Source organism: Mesocricetus auratus, unplaced genomic scaffold, assembly GCF_017639785.1.
Source record: "Mesocricetus auratus isolate SY011 unplaced genomic scaffold, BCM_Maur_2.0 Super-Scaffold_100010, whole genome shotgun sequence".
Taxonomy (NCBI): domain Eukaryota; kingdom Metazoa; phylum Chordata; class Mammalia; order Rodentia; family Cricetidae; genus Mesocricetus; species Mesocricetus auratus.
In genome coordinates this window covers 2,868,238-2,880,607 of record NW_024429194.1, presented here as the reverse complement: position 1 = coordinate 2,880,607, position 12,370 = coordinate 2,868,238, and the positions used below count along the sequence as shown (strand labels likewise).

Genomic DNA, 12,370 nt, shown 5'->3' with positions numbered 1-12,370 from the left:
TGCGTGTTATTTGGGGGCTGAGACAGCAGCGGGACCCAAAAGGCTAGCGGGAAGAATGCGCGTTACAGTAATACTTTGAAAGCAGCACAGTGCTATGGCTTATTACTAGCAACGTGGTGACTGTTTTTCTCAGTCAGTCTTCCTTTGAGGAAATATCCAAAACATAAAAACTAGTCTTAAGAATTGTAATATACAATTAAGGTACAATCTGATAATGGCTAGCCTTTATCAATTACTCCGTACTTGAAAGTATTGTGAGCCTAAGAGGTGACGCCTACGCTAATCATATCCACGAGGAAGCTGAAGTTCAGTGAGGCGTGTTGGCAAGCAGGCAGCAGAGCCTGCTATCTTGGTTCCCCTTTTTCCACTGGTGAGATGAGAATGGATAGAATGGTGTTTTAGAAGGGGTGTAGGAAGAAAAGATTCCAGACGCCACGAGTAGGAAGAGAATCCCCAGATTTCTCAAAGGCTGTGATGTTGGTCAGGCTTCCTAGGGTCTGAAAATGAACTTAACTGTTAGTGAGTAGGGGAAGCAAAATGCCGAAGGATTAGGAAACAGAACCTTTACTACCATAATTTCTGTGCCCTGTTAGAACACAGAGGAATGATGGTGAGGAACAAAATGCAGTGTTAGAAAGTGCAAAGAAGATCTCGAGAGACCACACCTGTGAAACAGCAGAATGGCACTATTATCACCACGAACCCAGCGACTTGACTCAATGTGGGAGGTCACTTTTGAACGTTGTAGGTGCATCGGGTACATGACATACTGCCTGTGGACTGCCGTTTTCAAACCGTGTTCTCTCTTCTGTGCATTGAGCATTGCATGGCTCTACTCTGCACTTTATATCTTCTGCCAAGTCTCAGATTAGAGTGTTCTTTCATCTCCAGTGTCTTTGGCAGGGTCTCAGCGTATAGATCCCAGACCGGTTTCAAGTCACGACCTTCCTCCCTCAGCCTCCGCTTTGCTAGAGCTGTGCGCATGCACTGCCTGGATGATCTAAGCCCGCAGGTTTCCTGAGTGATTGTGTAAGTCACAGATAATTTGTTGTTGTTTGGTTTTGCAGTGCCAGGGCTTGGACCAAGAGCCCTGCACATGTAGCAAAAGCACCCTAGCCTCTCAGTTAGATTTCCAGCCCCTAAAAATATGTATCTTCTATCTGTCATCCATCATCTATCTACCTAGTTATCTAAGCATCTCTCACCCATTTGCCTCCTAGCTAGTATGTCTATCATGTACACAGTACATATAGCGCCTGGACCATCTGTGTTGTTTTGTTGCTTGCTTTTACATGTTTTTCCAGCTCTGGGGAGAGGCCGTCATTGATCCAGTCTTGGGGCCTATGGAAATTTTGGGTAAATTCTTAAGAGGCAATTTCGCCTGCTTCACCTGTCAGTAAGAGGTTGAGGCTTGAGTTGGGGCACCCAGATATGGTAACAGAGGGTGGGAGACCTCATCCTATGAAAGTAGAAAGGGACAGGCTCTTTCTTTCTGCCAGTGGAAGGGCGGGGGTGCTTGTAGTGAGTTCTCAGCATTAGAGGGTGTTGCCTGATATGGCCACCATCAGGTTCATCAGCAATAAACACAGAGTGGCACTGAATGTGTGGCCGGACTATTGTTTATGGAACTTTTAGAGGGCAAGATAATATGATACAGAAGAGAAAGGAAGCCTTCAAATGGTCTCAGGCTAGTGAATTGAACTGCAAGAGGACACAATGCTTTGTAGAGTCCACGTCACATACACGGCATGCACTAAGTGTCTCAGGCAATTCCACATGGAGTAGGGTGCTTTCTTATGCCCTGCTCAGTCTGTGAGAACACCAGGGGCTGGGCTTTATTTTATTACTTTCATTATAGTCCAGGTTGTACATATATACAAGGTTAACTCTTTACTATAATTATCATTCAGTAATTTTACAAGTTACTAACTTCACTGTGACAATTGCATGTGTTCATATAATGCACTCTTACCCTGTCAAGCCTCCCTTCAACTCTACTCTATTCCTCTTCCCCTCCCACTTCCTCTTCCCACTCCAACTTACTCTTCCCCTCCCACTTCCTCTTTCTCATTCCTACTTCCTCTTCCCCTTCCCACTTCCTCTTCCCTCTCCCACTTCCTCTTCCCCCTCCCACTTCCTCTTTCTCATTCCCAGTTCCTCTTTCCCTTCCCCACTTGCTCTTTCCACCTCTCACTTCCTCTTTCCCCCTTCCACTTCCTCTTCTCTTCCCACTTTTCCCCTCACTTCCTCTTCCCCCTCCTGCTTCCTCTTTCCCCTCACTTCCTCTTCCGCCCTTCCACTTCCTCTTATGCCTTCCACTTCATCTTCTCCCTCCCACTTCCTCTTTCCTTCTCCCACTTCCTCTTTCCCCCATTTCCTCTTTCCTCCTCCCACTTCCTCTTTCATAATAGTCCTAGAAAAGGACCTCATTTTCCAAGTATCAAAATTTTACCAATGACGTGGGACTGTTGCCTACACAGTTTGAGTATTCTCTTCTTAGCTGTTTGATTTTTAATTGTTGTTCATCATTTCACCATTAGAAGGTTAAACTTTTACTATGTTGCTTCTTCAACTTACCTTTACAGCTTGCCTCACATTCAGGTTCATCATAAAGCATTCAAACATCCAACCCAGTTGTAAACATATAGTGCTAAGCACCAATGTCTCTGTTCTTAACTCTTGCCTGGCCTCATCATTCCATGTTCCACACTATTTTGTATTCTTCTCTATAGATGGTTGTAGTTCATAGTGTTCTTCTAGACTCTTCTAACACACACACACACACACACACACACACACACACACACACACCTAGTTCTCTCAATAAGAAGAGGGTACCCATGGGTTCAGCACAAATCAAATAGTTTTAAGAAATAAAGTTGTTCTGTACTGAGCATATGCAGACCTAATTTTTCTCATTATTTTTCCATAAATAATAGATCATAAGAGCAATTTAAATTGTATTTATATTGTAGTAGATGTTAGAAGTCATCTATAGGTCTTTTAATCTAGACAGAAGTTGTGTCAGTTATATATGTAATCACCTGCTATTTTATGTAAAAAAAAACCCTAATATTTGAAGCTTGTAAATCTTCACAGGATCCTGGAATTGAACCTCATGCCTACTAAGGGTGATGTAAATGAGGTTCATATCAGACCGTAGTATGTATTTAATGTAGCCCCTCTTATGAGTATATGCTCAATAAGTGTTAAAGAAATTTTCCTTTAATATTGTAATAACAAACATTTTTTTATTCATACCTCTATGGAGACACAATTATGTTTGTATGTGAAGGATTCTAATAGAATTAGAATTATAGTATTTGGGGAGCAAAGGTTCATGCTCCATAAATCGTGTTTAACACAACAAAGTACCTTACTAAAAACCAGTAGCAGTGTGTACACCCATCAGCAGTATAGAGACTGCCTGTTTTCTATTCGTTTATCTTTTTGTTTTTTCTTGGCATCTTTTGAAAGTGATTTGTTAACTCAATATGTAGATTAAATATTCATAAGAAAGTAATAATTTACATGTTTCCATCTAGAAATAATGTTAAAATACTTTTCTAAGAGTTATTAAAGATCAAGGTAATTTAAACTCCCAAGGAGGGTGACATTTTCAATAGAACTCTATCCTTCCAAAGGAAGAGGTGGTTACCCTACCCAGTGAAACCCAAACTTTATTTCCTAGAAAATTATGGCCAATGACTGAAGTCTTTTGAGCCTTTATAAATACTTGACACCTGAAAGCAATGTCTTTGCATGAGGAAATTAACTCAGAATCTAAATTAATAAACTTAGCGGAATATTCAAGCTCTTTGATATTTTGAAGGTAGTTCTATTCTTTCACTGATTAGAAAAGTCACAAATATTCCTTCCAGTTTTTAAAAGGTGAATGACTGAATCATTGTCCCCTCCCTTTTCTCCCTTTCATCTAGGTCTTGAGGGAGCACCACTCGCAAACATCTGTTCCTGAACTCTATAAATGTGTGTGTGTGTGTGTGTGTTCATGTACATATGCTTTCATGTGTTCATTAGAGTGTATGTCTTCAAGCTTGTGCATGTCTGTGTTAAGACATGTGTCTATTCATGTTTGCAAGATTGTGTGTTGTGTAACAGAGATTTGGGATATTCATCTGATCTACTTGATAGTTACTTGGTTGCACAGCAGTCCCACAGACCCTTAAAGGTCCTTTATGTGAATTATTTATAATCAACTGTTTGTCACACTGTCTTGTGTCCAAATAACCTGACATACACATAATCCAGATAAAGGTGTCAAGGATGCCATATTTTTAGTGCGCCCTGGAAGGTTATTGACTAAAGTTCCTAGGTCCCTGATGAATAGTGTCAGGTAAAAGCACATGAAGTCCAGGTACTTGGCTGTTTTGTGTAATAATAAATACTTAATGAACCTGTTAGATCTATCTGTTTTGCCTCTGTCAAGGATTCAACGAAGGAAATGCAGCCAATTAGAAGGATTTCTGACCAAGTGCTTTGAACTGTGCTTCAGGTGCCCTGGTTTTCTTGGCAGATCGCCTTTTCGAGATGAATGGCCTTTTAGTTTCCTTCTGACTTAGATATTTTCCTGTTGACGCAGTGATATTTTAACTAGAAGTAGTATTTCGTAAATCAATGAGCATGTGTTCAAAGGAGGCAACAAAGACTGAGATGGAGAGTGGGGTGGGGGATGGTATCGCTCTGGTGAAGAGGCCGCTCTTGAAGGAACATCCACTGTAATTCAGATGACATTTGTGCTGGCATCTGGGGATATGGGAGAAGTCAGGAGAAGGGAGGGCAGATGTTTTGGCTATATCACATAGGTTCCACTGAAGGCTCTCTGGTTTTACATCATGGGAGATGTAATGAGATCGAACTCTCCTGAGATTGAAGATACCAGCTATGGAACCCTGTGTATGTGCCAACAGTAATTACTGGGTATACTGCAAAAACAGTTTTAGTAAGTTGCGTAGGAGCACACAGTGACATGAACAGCTGGTTATTGCCTTGGCCCTTGTGCTGTATTTGAAATATTGCCATTATATATGCCAACATTATTTATGCTTATGGTGGCTTTTGGTAGCTATTTGGGACTTTCTATGATTAAATATAATTCAGTGTTTTCAGTTTGCTTCCCCATCTTTTGAAAGAAGAACCTGCAGACTTGCCATTTTCCTTTTTTGTGGCAAAGGAAAAAAATGTATTTTAAATTAGAATCAGCTGTGTTTGCCAAGTTTTCCACAAGAACATCTATAAACTGTGAGTTTTAGCTGAAGAGAAAAGTCATCTGTACCTATAAGCAATGGACTCCACGAGTGGATTGTCTTAAATATTAACTGCAAATAAGGACTTCCTTTGACAGGGTCCTTTATTAATAGAAGTTGAAAGTTGTTCATTCTCTGTTTCCAAGCGAGCGTTTATGGTTAAATTGAATTTAAACCTTGCTATTGTGTCTCATTAGAAAATATTATAATTTCCTAAATATGATCAGTGTTTAGATAAGAGTATTTTCTCAGTCTCACTTCAGTACTACAACATAGAGTCAATTCCTTTTCTGGCTTTAGGATATATGTTTCTCTTTGATTGAGTCTAGACGCTTCAGTCATAAATCCCCACGGGAAATATCATTAAGAATATCATTAAGTCTTTCTGCAAAATAATAAAGGTCGATATGTTTTTTGTTTCATCTTTACAGCATCTTGGCAGAGTATAACCTTTATATCCTGTTTTTTTTTTCTTTACACTTTAGAAGGAGTTTTGCAAACGCCATTTCGTTGCTCTGCGAGCAGTGATCTGTGGTCAGTGCCCAGCCGGTCATGCTTTCCAGTGAGCGCTATGTCTTTTTGCCTGCTTCCTATACATCTTACTTTTACAGCAGAGTAGCAACGTTAGGGTTATTTCTCAGTTCAGACCATTTCCTAGCTTCAGGTTATTCTTTGTTTTGTGTGTGTGTGTGTTTTTTTTTCCAGGGACTCTATTAGAACAAATTTACTGCTTTCCCACCTAAATTTGCTTCTGGGTAGGCATGTATTTCTAGTCTAAACCTCTTAAGATATGAAGTGCTCTGAAACAGGAACCTTTGAGCCGTGATGTGGTGCGGCAAGGTGGGAAGCGCCTCACCGTGAAACACGTTGTTAATAAAATTGTTAACAAACATTGTGTGAAATTCCTTTCAGACTGTCTGTGTCTATTTGTTTAAGGTGTTTATGAGACTTAACTGGACTGTGATGGGAGATGTCCTTCTTGTATATGTTTCTCTTATTGGTTGGTGAATGAAACTCGCCAGTAGCCAGTAGAGGCAGGAAGATAGGCGGGGCTAGGAGATGAGGAGAATGCTGGGGAGAGAGACAGAGAGACACCAGGTAGCATAGCCACCAACGGGGTAACAGGTCAAGGCATTTTCCAATAAGCCAAGACCACGTGGAAATACATAGATTTATAGAAATGGGTTAATCATTAAGACAGAGTTAACCAGTAGGAAGCCCTAGCTATCGGCCAATAGTTTTATAATTAATATAATTCTTTGTGTGTTTGTTTTGGGGCTGACGGGCAGCAGGACCTGGAGGGACAAGAAACTCCAGCAACAGGATTGTGTGTTTTGGCTTGTGTCCCATCCCCATGAGATCTCATTGTATATACACAGGTATTCCTAATTTTGGGGAGAAATCTGAGATCGAATACCCCTCTTGTGTAATGATTTTCACAAGGGGTGTATAACAGCTGGGATTCACTTCCTGTCACTTCACATCCTAAATGTGCCCATCATCTGTAATCACAAGCCCTTTCCACAATAAGCCAGCTATATTATTATATTTCTCTTGAAGTACACCGATGAATCTCACAACTCTCTGTGAATTATGTGCAGTGATGTCACATGGGTATCAAACATATGTTTGGGTTCAGCTTAACAGCTGACACATCCACCATGTGCTGTAGTAGTGTGATTTAAAACAAGAGGTTGTTTTCTGAAACCAAGAATCAACCTTGTCTTAACTCTTCATCTTTAGAGAGGATGAAGTTATGCATCAACATCTTCGAGAGGAAATTGTCATGGCAGCCCCTGGATATAAATGAGACCATCATGGTACTAGGTTCTATCAAGTGCTTAATGCACTTACTCCGAAAGTTGCTGATTTTGCAGAGAAAAGGGAGATGATGGATTCAGAAAATAAAATTTCCCTGGTCACCAATTAAAATCCCTTTAATACCAAAAACCACTTATTTACTCTTTGGTAAAGGCTTCATGTATTTGTAGCATTCCTTCAATTTTATTCCCAACTTCAAAGATGCATGAAGTTCCATTTTAATAGACAGTGATTAAAGACTCAGATTTATCTTTTAATATAAATACTAAATTTAATGACAATGAAATCCAAGATTGGGATTTTAGTCAAAGACAGTAATTTATGTCAAAAAAGCAAACCAAGGAACATTTTTTAGTTTTAGCTACTGAGAAAGACTCTGATTTAGACTAGAAGTGACAATGGTAACTTTAAAAGCTTAGAACTAAGAGGCAGAACAAATAACATTTGAAGGTTGGTAAGTGTTGAGCCGTCCACATCAGCCATTTTAACGAGAGAGTTGTCTGTTTACATCAAAACATGTGTGTTGTGATCTAGTCAATATTTTGTGGGTTGGCAAATGCATGCAAATCTTAAAACCAAGATGCATAAAGACCAGGACTCCTAGTGTGGTGCTCTTGCTTGGCAGAGGTCCAAGTTTCCTCATGCTGTGTCCTCTCCATTTGCTTGAGCCTTGACCTTGATCAACTCTACTGGACTTTGTAACACTGTCTTTTCTTATCTGTGTCCTGTGACTTTCCTAGACTGAACTGATAGGTATTTCAGTGTGGCCAAAGCCATGGACTATCTACTAAATGACTTAGGCAGCTTATCTTCTCCAGTGACTTGGCCAACACTAGGGCCATTTTCTGAGTCTTCTTTTGTTTCAGTTGATTAGTTCCTGTATTCTGCCATGTTATATTGCCAAAGCATTACCTTTATTTGGAATTAAAATGTTACTGCAAATATAATTGGCTTCTAACCTCAGAGAGTAGGAACAATAATCAATTAATTAACAAGACAAGGTCTTCTTAGGTAATCCAGGCTAGTCTTGAAATTTGCTATGTAGCGCAGGATAGTCTATAATAATTCACAGTCTTCCTGTTTCATCATCCTGAATGCTGACATTGAATGTGTGTGCCTCCTTTCTGTTTCCTTTACTGTTGTTATTCATGGCTCTGGATGGATAGCATAGGTCTGTGCTAATTTTGAAAAGCAAAAAAAAGAAAATGTGCATGTATGCGTATATTTCCAGCAGACTCAGAGAGCCTGGAATGAGTGGGGTAAGGAATAAAAAGCCTTTACTCTGAGGCAACTTTCATTTCCTGTCTACACCCACATTCCCCTAGATGAGGTGAGATGTCAAGCTGGCTTCACTGTTCTCTTTGGGGAGATGAGACTGTAATTAGCTATTAGTACTGTTTAATCCTAAAGCACAATTAGGTAGACGATGTTGAGAAAATATTTGGACCAGAGGAAAAATCAATGAGAATTGCTTTCGCTTTAAAAATTGTATTATTGCAGCGTGACCTTCCCTCGTGTATTGGTTCTGAAGACTTGTGCTCATGACTAAGCCTCCATCTTCATTCCCACTTCCTTCATTAACTCCAGACTAAGACATTCAATAGACAAAAGAGAATCTATATCTGAAAGTCCCACACGAAGCTCATAATGGTGATGTTATTATCCGCTTCCCGCTATTCCTCCCCACTTGATTTGTTTTAACTCTCTAGTTTAGCAGAAACTACGGCTGCTTCTCCAAACTTCTGAGTTAGTTGTTTATCTAATTAACTCATGCCAGAAATCACAGTATAATGTTCACCTCATCCAAGGTTTTGTTACCTAGTATCAACTTGGATAGCAGGAAGCCCTATGTACACATTATAGTAAGAAAGATGATAGATGCATACACATACATGCATACATAAACATACACATATACATGGATAGGCAAATTCATGTGTAGATGATAGCTGTGCATATCTATGCACATATGTATATAAATAAGCACACACACATATATACATAGCTAGATGATAGATACACATATGTACATAAGTTTATACACACATACATGGATAGGCAAATATATGTGTAGAAGATATATGTATATATTTATATAATGTGCACCATGTATATAAGCACACACATATATACATACACATATACATGGATAGATAAATACATAAATAAATGATAGATACTATATGCATATGTACACACACATATACGCATGAACAGATGAAAATACATACATATATACATAGATAAATACATAGATGATCAATGATAGAAACATAATACATGCATATATATTCATATATACATAAAACATATATATACATGGATAGATAAATACACAAATGATAGATACTTGTATATGCATATATACATATGTATATGGATAGGTAGATACATGTATATACACTGATAAATACATATAATTATATGACATGATCAATATCACATACACATGTGCATATATACATATATACACACATGTGTAGATACATACATGCATGTAAACATAGATACTTGCAAAGATAATAGATGCATCTACTGTGACCCATTTATCAACCCACCTGGTTTATGAATTGGCTGCGGTATATTAACAAACATAATATACAAAGGTTTTGGTACCCCCTGTGACATTTGGTGCCCACTGATTTTGGATGGTGTTGAGTAGAGGGGAGTGACTGCCTGCGCTTTTACTCTACACTCAAACCCCTGCGATTGCTTTGTTGTTGCAGTCTAACCATGGCTTCATACCTATTATTCTGGCCTTGGCTCACACTCTCTGCTTCCACCTCTGGAAGAACAGCCCAGGCACGGGAAGCTCACGTGCTCCTCAAGGCTGCATCAATCCCTTGGCCCTTTGTGCCCATGGCCAGCTTTGTTGTAGCTGTGTTTCTCAGAGCATCATTCTCCCTGCTCATCCTAAGGTTTTCTCCTTCCAAATTCAGCTTCTGCAGTAGGTCTTGGCTGCTCTAGGAATCTTCCTAATAGTTGTTGCCAACAGTTATATGCCAGCTGTGGTCCTCCAGCCTCCTCCACATACTGCTGGTTCTTTCCACTCTGAGAGAATCCTCTTCCCCTGGTCCAGAGTTTAGAGCCATCTGTCCATCACGTGTGGTGTATGCTGTGGTGCTTACCATTGGGCCTGCAGTGTTTGAGATTAGGTGTGAAAGTAGCGGGACCAGGTTCTTTAGATTGATACCGGAATTAAAGGGCAAACAGGGACAGATTATTTGTGTTCATGAAAGAATAAAATATAAAATTTGCAGGTAATTATAGAATTATCTAAAGATCACTCCCTCTTCTTCTTCTGAGATAGCAGCCTCACTGTGTTGCCTAAACTGACCTTAAACTGGCTTTACACAGTCCTCCTGCCTCACCTCTTGAGTAGCTTTGACTACGTAATGGTTTCTAGCTCTTGTCTGAGGTCATTCTTTGGAGCCTGAGAACTTTTGTGAACTATAAACAGCATAAAAGACAGGACATTATCATGTAACTTCTGTTTCTGTTTAACATTCGAGTGTGGGCTTTCTGTATATTGAAGGTGTGGGTGTCACCACTGCCCAAGCTTGTGCAGCTAACTAGTGTGGGGCTGGTGGAATTAAAGGTGTGTATCACCATTGTCTGACTCTGTGGCTGTTGCTAGCATTGCATTTTGATCTCCAGTGACTTTATGAAGTCATGGACAGTATGTCACCACAATTGGGAGTCTTCCATGTGCTTAGCATTTGCCGAGGGTCTCCTTGATTCATCACAAGACATCTCCAGCTTTCATGACCCTTTCCTACACAGCCGTCGCGGACCCTGTCTTCATGGCCTCATTAACTCTCTGCAGTCAGTCACCTTCAAACGCCGTTAGTATGTGGCTTCAAATATCAGGCTTCCAGCCCGTGAATTATGGGAGGAAGCATTCACCCTGTACCACTGTTTGTGTTGCTATAAAGGACATTGGAATGTATGTGTCCCTCGTGCATTGGTGTTTGTTTTTCAAACAGGATGTCAGTAAAGCAAGATTCATTTAATTATTCTACTGAAAGATATTTGAGTAAAATATGTTACTAGATACCAGCACAGAAATACCTTTTCAAAAACCGCCTAAATTCTTGTATTTCTGTTATGTTCCTTCTATTTTGCCCATCATTTTGGGGTGAAAGATTTAAGAGAACAGCCTTCTTTTAATGGAATAACTTGATTTCTCAGCAGTTCACGCATTGGATTTAGGAAACTTTGCAGTTTTTTTTTTTATAGTGTGGGAGAAAGCTTACTAGGTAAGATGAGATAAAAATCGATTAAGTTAGGACAGTGGTCATGGTGGATACATTTCAGAAATTAAAACAGTGAATCAAATCCAGCTCTGGTTTGGTAGTGGCTGGTTTACTGTTTCAATATTTCTGAAAATCACGTGCCCACCGAATCCTCCCGAAATTATATGGTGCCAAATCCTGCAACACATCTGCACTGCTGCTTCAGAGCAGCTCACCATATGAGGTGCGAGATGTAATTAGTGTTTAAAATTAGCTTGCCTGATGGTCTCGAAGCCAGTCCTTTATAATTTAGGCCAGCACAGAAAATGCCAGTGCACTATATTAGCACAATCTCCATGGTTCTTTTCTTAGGCAGCTGCTGGAAAAAAACAAAACAAAACAAAACAAAAACAAGCCCCACCCCTTCAGCAACAGCAGTGTGACAAATGCTCACATAGCTTTTACATATTGGTAGAGATCAAAGGTCAATTGTCGGTCAGGTTAGTTTAAATCTGTCTCTACGTAGTTGTTGTATAATGGACTGTACTGTTGTCAGTGAGATGAGGCATGCTCATACGATTAGGAAATGAATCATTATCATAGTGTCTGTGTCATTGTAGGCAGATGGAGCTAGGTGCGGACTTGGCATCTTAGTGGTGGATATCATGTGTCAAGTTAAACAATTAAAAAAGTTAAGACAGCACATGGTTGATTAGCGCGAGCATTCTATTTTTAATATGTGGACTTGAGAGAAATTTTTTATTGATTATAAAAAGTTACAGATCAGGAATAAATACTTAAACGTTTTAAAACCATGCTCGAGCTTAGCACTGGCATAATTAGATTTAGTAACATTTCATTTTTTTCTGTGATATGTATGTGTATGTTTTTCATTGCCAATTAAGTCATTACGTTTCAATGGTCTCGTTGGGGTGTAAATTGCATAGAGTTAAATCTATTCATTTCAGTTGTGTAACTCAATGGCTTTAAGTACACTTAAGTACATTTGCCTTTCCAACCCACATTTACAGAATTCTTTGTTCCCAGGAA

The 12,370-nt window shown here is 39.5% G+C and overlaps 1 protein-coding gene across 5 annotated transcripts in view; it reads left to right on the top strand.

Annotated features, from left to right (window-relative positions):
* Window positions 1–12,370, top strand: part of Dlgap1 (DLG associated protein 1) — a 796,987-nt gene that overhangs the window by 72,975 nt on the left and 711,642 nt on the right. The window lies entirely within an intron of this gene.